Source organism: Eutrigla gurnardus (genome assembly GCF_963514095.1).
Source record: "Eutrigla gurnardus genome assembly, chromosome: 1".
NCBI lineage: Eukaryota > Metazoa > Chordata > Actinopteri > Perciformes > Triglidae > Eutrigla > Eutrigla gurnardus.
In genome coordinates this window covers 7,498,419-7,511,482 of record NC_139915.1, presented here as the reverse complement: position 1 = coordinate 7,511,482, position 13,064 = coordinate 7,498,419, and the positions used below count along the sequence as shown (strand labels likewise).

The 13,064-nt window shown below is 41.7% G+C and overlaps 1 protein-coding gene across 3 annotated transcripts in view; it reads right to left on the bottom strand.

Annotated features, from left to right (window-relative positions):
- Positions 1–8,932, bottom strand: part of mctp2b (multiple C2 domains, transmembrane 2b) — a 32,797-nt gene extending 23,865 nt beyond the window's left edge. For 2 of the 3 annotated variants that reach the window (XM_084005461.1, XM_084005463.1), the window contains exon 1: positions 8,791–8,932. The gene's annotated coding sequence lies outside the window, so the exon portion shown is untranslated. The other variant, XM_084005462.1, reaches the window with a different exon arrangement.
- Positions 8,933–13,064: the final 4,132 nt, after the last annotated feature.

The window sequence follows — 13,064 nt, the reverse complement described above, 5'->3', positions numbered from 1 at the left end:
ATTTTCGCTGTACATTGAAAACATTTGGGTTTTACATCAAAAGAGGAATATGAGACAAGAGATCAGCAATGGAATTGAAATTGAATTTCAGCTTTTATTTCCAGGTATTTCATCTTGATCTGTTACAAATGATGCTATCTTCTAAATTGTGTAACGGAAAAACACATTTTTAGGTGAGCAAAATATATGAGCAGTATAGAGCCGCAACTTTACTGCATTTGGCTCCATCTGGATTCTGGTGTGAAGCTGTTAACAAAGTTAGCTTCACAATTCAAGATAAACTTTATTGAATTTGTCAATCACGAGGCTTCTATGCAATCTGACTTCTATTTTCAATCAGAGAAGCCCTCGGATGACCTCGGTATCTCCTGGTGCAGTGGGCCCTGGGTTCCTCCTGGTGCAGTGGGCCCTGGGTTTCTCCTGGTGCAGTGGGCACTGGGTTCCTCCTGGTACAGTGGGCCCTGGGTTCCTCCTGGTACAGTGGGCCCTGGGTTCCTCCTGGTGCAGTGGGCCCTGGGTTCCTCCTGGAGCAGTGGGCCCTGGGTTTCTCCTGGTAGAGTAGGCCCTGGGTTCCTCCTGGTGCAGTGGGCCCTGGGTTCCTCCTGGTGCAGTGGGCCCTGGGTTTCTCCTGGTACAGTGGGCCCTGGGTTTCTCCTGGTGCAGTGGACCCTGGGTTCCTCCTGGTGCAGTGGGCCCTGGGTTTCTCCTGGTGCAGTGGGCCCTGGGTTTCTCCTGGTACAGTGGGCCCTGGGTTTCTCCTGGTGCAGTGGACCCTGGGTTCCTCCTGGTGCAGTGGGTCCTAGGTTCCTCCTGGTGCAGTGGGCCCTGGGTTCCCCCTGGTACAGTGGGCCCTGGGTTACTCCTGGTGCAGTTGGCCCTGGGTTCCTCCTGGTGCAGTGGGCCCTGGGTTTCTCCTGGTACAGTGGGACCTGGGTTCCCCCTGGTACAGTGGGCCCTGGGTTCCTCCTGGTGCAGTGGGCCCTGGGTTTCTCCTGGTACAGTGAGCCCTGGGTTCCCCCTGGTACAGTGGGCCCTGGGTTCCCCCTGGTACAGTGGGCACTGGGTTCCTCCTGGTGCAGTGGACCCTGGGTTTCTCCTGGTGCAGTGGGTCCTGGGTTCCTCCTGGTACAGTAGGTCCTGGGTTCCTCCTGGTGCAGTCGGCCCTGGGTTCCTCCTGGTACAGTGGGCCCTGGGTTCCTCCTGGAGCAGTGGGCCCTGGGTTCCTCCTGGTGCAGCGGGCCCTGGGTTTCTCCTGGTACAGTGGACCCTGGGTTTCTCCTGGTACAGTGGGCCCTGGGTTTCTCCTGGCACAGTGGACCCGAAACACCGGCTCCGAACCGGTCCTCAAAATGCCTCGGTGGAAAAGGGGTATGTGAGTTCTTATCAGGGCAGATGCAACAAACTGCAACTAGATGGCAGCATGTAGAGCTGGAACAGATTCTAATAATAACTGAAATAATGTTATTGGATCTGATCCACCGGAATTCATGTAATTAATATTTTCACAGCAGACATGTTGTCTCGTAGGAAAGGGTGTTACTACTGTTACTGTTACCTTTTTCCAAATGACCTACTTTCCTTTTAAAGGTCCACACTTTTACAAGTTTAAATTTGGTTAATTTCTTTTCTATGTATTTATTTGTTTTAGTTAGTTAGGAAAGTAATGTTTAATGGTAATGGTTCCTTACACATGTAAGACTGATCACACAGTCAGGCATGCAGCAGATTAATTAAATAAACACTGGTATCGGATCGGTACTCAGTATCAGCCGACACCCAAAGAGCAGGGATCTCTTTATGTGTTCTAACTCAACAAATAACAGGTATAATACTTAGCAAGGAACAGAAAACACGGGACAACATGAGATGATATGAAACTTTCTTGTCACAATTATCCTGGCCTAAATAATTGCATTCACGATACTATTTTGATCAAAATATGCTCAAAACTATTGGCGTGTTGATGGGAATCAATTATTTGTATTGCATCACAGAGGGAACAAAATTCTTTGGTGAGCATTTTAGTGAAAAACAAATCATCAAACAATTAGAAGACGGTAATAGTAAATCATAAAGTCTCCCTGCAAAAATAAACAATAAAACGGAAACATGTGTGAGTCTAGTTAATAATTACATAATACTTCCTGTATTTTGTGCTGTAATATTCACTTCTCTACCATGATCTACACATTTACATTTAGGTCATTTACGCTTTTGTGTTTTTATCCCCATTTCCAACAACATGAGGGCAGCCATAACACACACGCACACGCACACACACACACACACACACACACACACACACACACACACACACACACACACACACACACACACACACACACACAACCATCAATCAAAATTAAATGACACCTCACCCACTGTCGCCGCCCAGAACCACAAGCAGTTCCGGTTTTAGGTGCAGTTCTTAAAAGTCACAATAAGTTACAGCGTGTACCGCAAGGCAAACATGATTGGCAGAATGCGTTTATAATACAATAAGGTTGGTAAGTGTGTGAGTGTTAATGAGAGGAAGTGTGAAACAAAACAAAAAAAAACATCGAGTATCAACGACAAGTTGTGAACTATCTTTTCATCTCGAGTCTTTGACGGTGTGAAGCAGACCGTGAGATGTGGTTGTAACTGAGAGTAACATGAGATTATTTTTTTCTTCTTCTCAAATTTCATACATGATTAGTTTCTGGTGCTTAGACTAAGGATGTACATCATGCAGCTGGGTGGAGTGCTATTGAAGATCCAGTTTGAAATGTCACTGTGACTTAAGTTGGCCACGTGAACATTTCCCCCTGAGACACCAAAGAATAGAGCTACAGGTTAAATTAACATGATCTTATCTCACAAGAGCATTTGTAGTGTAGATACAAGATAGTCCTGTTATTTTATCGATGAAAATGGTGGATACAAATTGTATTTATGTAATATCCATGAACTGCTTTGCAATTCTTATAATTTGCAGGTATTCTGTCAACCTTTGGGACGTTGACTTTGTGTGATTATCAGTAAAAACATGGTAACCGAGGCCTGATTTCATTTGTCTTTGTCAATGTCTTCAATGGCTTCTTCCTGAAAATGTGTGTATTCAGGTGATGTCATCCATCATTCATTCACTTCACCCGCAGCAAAGTCACTCTCATTGTGTTATGACATTATACATCCCTATTTAAAGTTAAATGCAGGTGTACAAAGCAGTAGGTGCATATTGTGACCTATTGTGATGCGTCAGCACCTGCTCAGAGCTGCTGCTGCTGCCGACAAAACCTGATTTTCTAAAGCAACGGCCCCATAAGCCTCTTACTGGCATTATAGTTTGTATTGTCATTAAATGACCTGCCATGGTATCAGCTGGTAAGAGGAAGTGGAGGAAGGATGGGTGGGGGGGTCGGATCAAGGAACAAGACAAGAATCAGTGTTTACGGCCTGAAAATGAGAGTCCAAGCATTTTAAAACTTTCTTTAAAAAACGTGCTGCTATCGTTGGTATTGTAATCTGTGATCAATGACATTTGTTTTAGTATGAACAGTTAGAGATGGGTTGAAGAAGTTTGCCCAGGACTTAATCTACAACCACTTAGCCATCTAGTTTGGAGGGAACGAGTAAACTAATGTCCCAGATATCCTAGCTTCAGAATTTTCTCGCCTGACCCAAATACAAGGATGAGATGGATCACAGAGAGTGAGAGAGAGACAGCAGGCAGAGGATAATGGCTACTGATAGTCCTGGCAGTTGCCCGCCAGTAGATGTGTCCATTATTCAAGTGATGATTGACTGAGAAAGATAGTTTATCTAAAGCACGGCTAGCCGACACAGTGCACACGTTTTAAAAATAGCACAGGTCAACAGTGCAGTTCCGTCCAAGTGTTTTTTTCTAAGGCCAGCTTTATTTATTTTTTTGCAATAGGATATGATTTAGGATTTAAACAGCAGTGACATGACAAGGCGCTGGGCGTCTATTCTGATGCAGGTTTGGTGTTTGTTATAGCTGCCAAGAAAAATGTAAGATTTTGGGTAAAGTGCTCGTCACAGTCACTTCATACCATGCTGTCCAATGACATTGGAGGAGGGCCGGAAAAATACCATGAAAGTAGCCTACTCCTTGAACCGGGATCTGTCCAAATCAGCTCCTGAACCAAACAGATCTCCTGAACCCACATAGGCCACCAGGTCCGTCCCGTCTCCCGACACCCTTCAGCCTTCCCTTCGTCCAGAGTATTCTACCTTGTGCTGACATCTTTACTTCCACAGAGCAGATTATATCAAACAAGTAGCCCTCCATATTACTCTCTATACCCTACAGGTAGCTCTCAGTCTCAAAAGGGTGGCTGACCCCTGATCTAGAGTATACAATTGTGTCATGATCTACCAGTCCCTCACTAGTGTTTCAACATCAGGTCGATATGGTTACAACATGTTTAGCCAACTAAAACTAAAGCATGCACACTCTCTTTGATTTAACTGTCAAATTCAGGGTCTTCTAGGAGAGATTACAGTGCAATCTGGTCATGGGTTGATGTGAAAAGGGTTCTATTAAATTGGACTGTTACAGGAGCAGGAGCATGACTATTCGCTGTATCTTTGATTTGGAAATATTTGATATGATGAAGTTTCAAATGGAGGAAAAAACGGATCAGCAAAAACAGGCTCATCTGTGTTTGGGCCATCAAATTTATTGTAATTGGGATATTGTTAATTGAAATGTTTGTGACAATGGAATGTCCTTCAGGGTCTGTAACGGTGATGTTGTTGACAAATCATATTTTCTTATTTATCAAGATCTAGGGGTGTTGCGATTGTCCAAATCCAGGACTAATAAAACGAATAAAAACACCACTGGTGTATAATCTTCTACAGTCTACAAACTGGATTTATTCTGTCAACTACGCGGCCGTGTTTACACAACTGACAAGAAAGACAAAATGTTGTCACACGGTGATTTAAGAGAAGCAGGCGGATGTTTCCCCATCATCTCCGACTTTAACAGTGCCAACTGTGTCTCGAAAAGTGCAACTGCAGGCCACTGTTAAGCTACGCTGTGTTGTCTTTGAAGGGTTGTTTTTTTCCCCTTCAGGCATGCACAAGTAGGCGGGGGTGGAGAGAAGAACAAACAATCACTGGGTTTAACTGCAGACTCACCTCGATCGATTTGGGATTTAGAATTTAAATCATAAATGGCTATAACTAACACCTGTTATCCAGAAAAGCAAGGATTTGAAAAGGTGGGTGGTATATTGTGACTCCTCCATAAGGAATACTAGAATGTTTCTTCAGTAAATTTCTTAATTTTGATCCATCAACCACATGATTAGACACAATTTGATGGAGAAAAACACAGAATTTGGGAAAAAAATGAAATAATTTAAACAGATTTCATAGGGCCCCAACTACTAGTAGTGAACCAAAACATGGCAAAAAATATGGGATTTGTTAACCTATTGAAGGCTGTTATCTCTCTATCCCAGGGTGCTGCTCAGATTGTGTCATGTCCTTTCATCCCCTGTTGCAGTTACAGAACTTACCTCACTTCCATACAGATACAAATAAGATATAATGTAAGCCTGACAGGCTGTTGGTCATGTTTAATAAAAAGTACATTCATGTTACTGATTTGGAGTCCATTCTTAATGTAAACATTAATATTTTAATAATGCACCAGGTTAGAGGGTTCCTTGTACAATTTACAGCATTAGTCCTATGAGAATCTATTTCATATGAAAGCAAAATTGGTATTGTAACTGAAATATTGTATGGAATCGGAGATTAAATCGAATCTGGACCTTGTGAATCGAAATCGAATCGATTCGGGAAATCAGTGGCGATACCCAGGCCCAGTTAACACGGAAGACAAGTAAAAAAAATAGAGCCTGATCTAAAAAAAAATGCAGTATACAAAAACTAATTTTTAATATGTATGTATACTTTATTAATGCTGGGAGACCTTTTGATTGTTCACATTAAAGGATTATCTGTGACAAAATGTAATTCCAGTGCGTTTGAGTGCTATTGTGAGAGTTTGAAGCATATTTTGATGGCCATGATGCTTCTCTTGCTATTTTTAAATAACTGAAACTAAATTAATTACCGTATATCCAGAAAAAAAAAAAAAAAACTCAAGGGAGCACCGGTCTGCAAGTCAAGTTTGAAAACAGGATCTCTCATTTGTCTCCCATTAATTTTGGCCACAGAAGACAAACCAGTTAACCTGCATGACAGCATACAGGGCTAATAACCTGCATCACAATCAACTTATACTCTACTAGGACAAACAGAAACGTGGTCCAAGGTCTGTGTCAGTAATAGATACGACCCCGTAAAGACCATGCAAAAAGTCGAGAAACCGAGCAACGTGGAGAAACTGTGTTTATAAATTGGAGGTAAATATATATAATAGTTAAATGTATATACATAAATAGTTATTGTCAAGCACGCCCTGGTTACTGAGCTGGACTGTAGTGCTAAGGTGGACATGAGCCGTGCTGTGGACATTGCACTCTGCAGTGAAAGACCCTCCATATCAGTAAATCTCTGATAACCTTAACAACCCCGTTGCGAGCTAAGAAGGATTAACAGAAAGCATCATGGGAGGACAGAATAACCACAATAACGTTGCGTACGGTACTACTGAAGTGGTATTGAGCTTGATGCTGGACGAATGATTTGACTAGAAAATGAGCCAAGCTGAAACTGTGTACCGTAGGTGTGGTCACAAAAAGATTAACAGTCCATCGCAAACAGAGCCGCGGTGTAATCATGGAGCAGAGATATATACGCGGCCAGGTGGCCACACAGCTGACTGGAGCATGATATTCAATGGGGCTGCCGGTCAAGCCAGAGGGGTCAGCCGGACTTAACCTGGACTAAACACATTCAATTTGTATGCACAGACTCCACAGCTGGCCAGATACGGTCAGCCAGGGCTCTGTTTCAATTTTATAATGAGGAGAACTACACTTTGGCCAAATCCTGATTAAAAAACATCACGTGGTGGGACACCGAAGGCCGTGACGCAAAGCAAGCCCAGTTCAAGGTGAAACTACCGAAGCGTCCATCCTTTCTGCAGACAACCTTGTCCAGAAAGCTGTCCCGCTAATGTTTACATCACATTTCCGTCATTTATCTGACTCCCTTAGGTAAAGAGAAACTCCAGAAAAAAATCAAGGTCGGCCTCCCAGATCATGATGAACAAGCATCCAACAGTGCAGAGGTCGAAAGGTCAGTGTTAATCAAACATGACATTTGTTTAACGTAACAAAAAACGACAGTTATTATGATATATTACAGGGGAGCACATAGGAAAGAAGAGAACACACACACCAGTTAACCAATAGTACCTGTAATATATAAAATGATATAATTCTATTTAATAAAATAACATTATGCACCTCGGTAAGTCGGTTGATTCTACTGAAAAAAGTGGACATTACATAATATAAATGAAAGAAAGAGTAGTGATAACTGGTAGAGAGAGGACACTATAAAATAACAATAAACTGATGATATGATCCTGAAACGTCACCTGAAAAAAATATATATAATTGAGATTTTACTGCCATAAATAAGTAGATGAGAATCTGTGTGGCTCAGGGGTTGTTATCACAGAACCCCTTCTGAACAAACAAGACTAGATGGAATAATGGATGGCAGAGTTTTAAAATGATAGTGGGTTAATCTGTTGTTAAACATGGCAGCGCTTCTGCAGAGTGGATCCTCTCATTTTTAAAGAGCACCGACTTTATCCGCCCCAAAAGGGACAGATAACAAAAGCAACAACAATTGTTTAAACCATCTCCATATGAACTGATGGGAAATACCAGATAATGATATAAAAACCTGATAAGGTCACAGTCATGCACGCTTGCAACTGGCTAGTTCCTGAAAGTGTTTCGCAGTTTTGCGGTGTCTACATGATTTGTGGCACCGCTGAAGCTTCCTGCAGAAAACACACAACAGCCAATGAAACACAAATAGGTCATGCTTCAATTGAACACCTACAGTGGATGTCAGACTAGTGTGGTGGTTACAAGCGGTGTCATGCTGCATAAAGAAGACCTGTGGGTTTACAAGATGCTGGAATTGCTGTGGGGAAATCCACTTTAAGTGGGCTTTAACACCAACAGGCTTTCAGTTTGCATTCAGATTTGGTGAAAGTGGACTACTTTACCTAAACTAGCTAGAATAATTTACTAAATCTAACCCCAAAAAAATCTGTCCTGTAGTAGACTGTGTAAAAAGTGACCTACTGCTATCTTCTATCCATTAAAAACAGATATAATATTATCCAACCTATGGTAAAATACATGTATATACTTATTAAAACCTGAAGTGAGTTGATGAGAATGTCTCTATCATGAAACAGACTTGAGCAACAAACTTCTCACAACTTCTCAGGTTACTAGAGGACTGGTTGGTGACGCGGACTAGCCTACATTTTTATTAAAAAACCAGGTTTGCTCTGTTGATATTGACGCCCGACTCGAGCAAATCCTGTTGCACAAGACACGCCAGTCAGTCTGCGGATTAGCAAAACTAAACAGAGGAGTTGGACATCACCTTCTTTCCAAACACATGACAACATTATAAATGGAAGAAGAAGCAGCGAGAGTTCAAACGGCCGCGGAGGCTTCTCACCTGTCCCCGGAGGAAAGGGTTCCCGGGCGGGCAGCGCCTCAACCGCTCCCCCCTCAAAGACCCCCACGGGCAATTACCGAAACCCTACTCCACCACGCTACCTCACTGCTTCTGTCCTAGAAGAGAGACGGAGGAGGGGACGTTTACCTTTATCCGACGAGTGTCTCTCATCCACCTTTTAGCGCTGCTGGGCATTGGGGTTTTAAAACGACATCGACCGTAATATGTGGCAGAGAGTGAGACCAGACTTCCTCCTCCAGACAGCCGACGCTCAAATTTCCGTGTTCAAATCAGCCGAAGTTCAAATCGTAGTGCCCCCGTATTCTCACATTCATGGTAAAAGCATTGAGATGGCCCAGGTCGGGCGCGAGCGCGGGACGGTACAAAGTTGGCGGAAGGGTCCAAGTGCGAAGATTTCCGGTTTAAAAATAAAACCGGAAATCTTATATTCATAAATGTCCTTTTTTTAAAGAACATTTATGAATATAAGATTAATTGGATTGTATTCACAAAAACTATAAAACATGTCATTTGTGTCTTTTAGGAATTAAAAGGAAAATTCCACTAAATTGCGAGGAATTGTCTTTATTCTTCAATTCCACCTGTGGGTTGCTGAAAAGATCATCAAAAATAATGACAATTATGACAATGACAATGACTGATTGTGTTCAGGACATCTCAGACTACAATCACACTGAAAATCAAACATGTTGACAGCACCACTTAAAAGATTTTAGAAGGAAAAGTCATACATTCATACTACTAACTTCTTAATGTGTGGGGTGCTATAAAAATACTTTCCATAATAATTCCAGGTAAGTGCCTTGCGGAAAATCTAACATTTTGCCCGTACCAGTTAAGACAAATTACAAAGAAAAAACCCTACATTTATACTGATTAATAGGTCAATTTTTGAATATTTAAAATACTTTTTTCAATAATTCCAGAATAGGATCAATAGTTTTGTATTCATGATCTCTGTGAGAACACACATACTGAAAATCAAACAGTTTTACTCAATAGCAGTTAAGAAATGTAAGCGTTCCTCTTAATCGGTATGACTGTAGGCCTTTTATCAAGAAACGTCTTTTCAAAGCACCTCAAATATTTAGAAAGTAGCGATTTAAAAGTATGAATGGAAGATTTTTTTTCCAAAAATCTTTAAATCGGTGCAGTCACAATGTTAGATTTTCAGTGTGATTGTCTAAAATGATTTATTCAGTTGAAGAATAAAGACATTTCCTCAGAATTTAGTGGCATTTTCCACTGATGACATAGAGACACAGAGGACATGCTTTATATTTATTGTGAATAAAATCCAATTCATCTGATATCACACGTCCCTTTTTTTATATACGTTTTTTCTAGTCTATTTTGAAACCGGAAGTCGTCGTACTTGGAGTCCCACGCTAACTTTGTAGTATCCCACACTAGCGCCCGATCTGGGCCATCTGAAGGGTTTTACCATGAATGTGAGTATACGGGGGCACTACGATTTGAGTGTCGGAACCCAACAACTAATCTCAATCTCACCTCACCTCGACATGAAAGTGGCTGTGTTGTGTTTTGGGCACTTTTCATGTCACAAATCTAACGCAACAGGGGAAACAACGAGACGGGGAGACCTGTGGCTCCTCATGCAATGTGTTCTAGAGATGTGAAGAAGTGGCTGCAGTGTCGAGGTGAAACCACAGCGCTGCACCGCCACCTACCGGCCGAAGGTTGGAGCACACTTCTAATCTGCTTTTCTGAAAAAGGGATGGCACATTTGTCAGGCCCAGTAATAATCAAACAAAGAAACACGTGATCATACACTTTGTGTCTCCTTTTTTCGTAAAACTAAATGTGATGTTGATGAGCTTTGTTTTTTATATCACAAACTTGAATGTGAAAGGAGTCACTCTGAGCTACGATAGCACACAGTGTCAATTTAGTGTCTGAAGGAAGTATTAGGATTAATATTATGGTTAAAAAATGTTTTTTTTGCAAGAGAAAAGTATTTTATCCATCCATTTAAAAACCTTAAAATGTTAAATGAGGTCCACCTTCAAGCTCTTCAATACTGTGTAAAACAGGATTTTATTTTAGTGTCCACATTGGAGCCACTGATCAACAACATCATAAAATGTGGAAAAGACTTGTATGTTTATTACATTTTGCATGCATGAGTAAGTATGCAGCAGAACCCCACAGATAACAATGTTTCCGGCTTAGCAGTGCTAAACCATAGTAGGCTGTATCCTTTCCTCTGCTATTGTGTGGACAATATACTGTATATATTAGACATATAGATATCGTCATAAAGCTCCTGGAAGCTTAAGCTGGAAACCCATTAATGATCCAACCTCGGGAATTCTTCATGTTATGTTCAGAATGCTGGATATTATTCAAACACTGCTATACTGCTTACTTTTTAAATTAAAGCATTCACTGATTTTATGCACATATTTAGAGATTCCCAGGAATACCATCATCTTAAAGCTGGTAGACACTAGTTTGCACCAAGCAGTTAAATATTTAAATTGGGCTTCAAACAGGGAGGTGCCAAACCCCTTTCCCTTTCAGGTTTCATATTTAATTTGAGGTTTCTTTTATAGCCTAAAATAGCCAGGTGCTTCTTTTTCAACATTTACTGCACTGAAGTAACTCACTTCACCGACATTGCTTTGAGTTTCTACCCAGTCAGCACAAAAAATCCTGATTAACTACAATCCACACACTCCTTTCTTGCTTTAACAGAAAACAGCATCCATCTGGCATTTTCACCACACAGCAAGCTTCACAGCACCGGAGAGGCAACACCAGAGGGATTAAGTAAAAGCAAAGGACTGATATTCCACAATCACTGGAGCCCACAGCAGTCAGATAACAATGCGTAATCAGGTGCAATGATTGTTTTTTTTGTGAGGATCATAGAAAACTAAAAGAAAGATAGAAGAAACCCCTGTTTTGGGATATTAGACATTTTTGCTTCCTTTATATATTTTGATAACATAATTTGTGTTATTTTGAGGCCCATGAGGTGGATGTTTTATTGTGGTCACAGTAAACAGTGTTCGTCTTCTCTTAATTACAAATGAACCCTCTAACAGAGCTATAAATAGAGCTGCCCATCATCGTCATGCATCAGTGCACTGAGAGTTGCCGGTGCACGTCTTGGTCTATGGGGGATGAGTCTGACACCCTGGGAAGTGGAACAGTCTCAGATCAGTTTCGTCAGCACGTTCCATGAGAACGTAGACAACATGCAGCTGTAACACCACGTCCCAGGGTTAATTTAACTTAACCGTGAGCGGTGAGCTCATCCCCAACCCACTTTACACATAAAACACAATCATCAGGTCAAATGTGCTCCTGCGTCCTTCGGTATCCTACAGCACGAGCAAGGCAGCAGCTGTGTTGTCTTGCGCAGCCATTACACACTGCTGCTATGTTTTATGAGTCTGAAATGATCAGGCTGGTGATATTTTGACCCAAATGCAGATGGAGCAGACGGGCAGGCGGGTGCTGTATGGGGCAGAGTGACCGAAACTCAAAAGCACAGAATAGCTATGGTGGTCTGGCAGGTGAATGATGATGGGAAGAAGAGGGGAAGTGTGAGGGATTCTGGTGGAAGACGGTAATGATGAGAATCGGGAATGTGGCTGGGGAGGATAGACAGAGAGACTCTGACCTGAAGACATAAATCATTAAAAAGGGTCAATAATTAATAAGTCCTTTCAACAACAAAAAAACAGGAAATAGTTTCTTGGATCAACAGGGATTTTTTCAAATACACTTAGTCAAGAATAAATGCAGCTTTTCTGCAGTCGGTCATGGTGCTCTACTGGATATTTACTTATTTACTGGAGCCGATCCCAGCTGTCATTGGGCGAAGGCAGGGTACACCCTGGCCTGTCGCCAGTCCATCGCAGGGCCGACATGTAGAGACAAACAACCATTCACACTCACATTCACACCTACGGGCAATTTAAAGTCATCAATGAACCTATCCCCATCCTGCATGTCTTTGGACTGTGGGAGGAAGCCGGAGAACCCAGAGAGAACCCACGCTTACACGGGGAGAACATGCAAACTCCACACAGAAGGAACCCGGGGCCGACCCTTAAATCATTATATTATAAAAAAGTTCAATAAAAATGTAAATTAAGTTCAATAAACCACATTTTATATTCAACATCGCAATTATAAAAGCAATCATTCGCTACTGAAGCGGTCAATTGCTGCAACAAATGCAATCATGTTGATGATTCTATTTGTTCAGTGTGACAGACGGAAGTCCAGAAAATGGATTTATCCTTGAAACGTAGCATCAGCAGAGCTGAAATGCAGCCACATTATTGCATGACGAGAAAGAATGTTGCCATGAATTTAGAGATCGATTATTAACATTTTAAATGTTGCATTTCAGTGATTTTCAG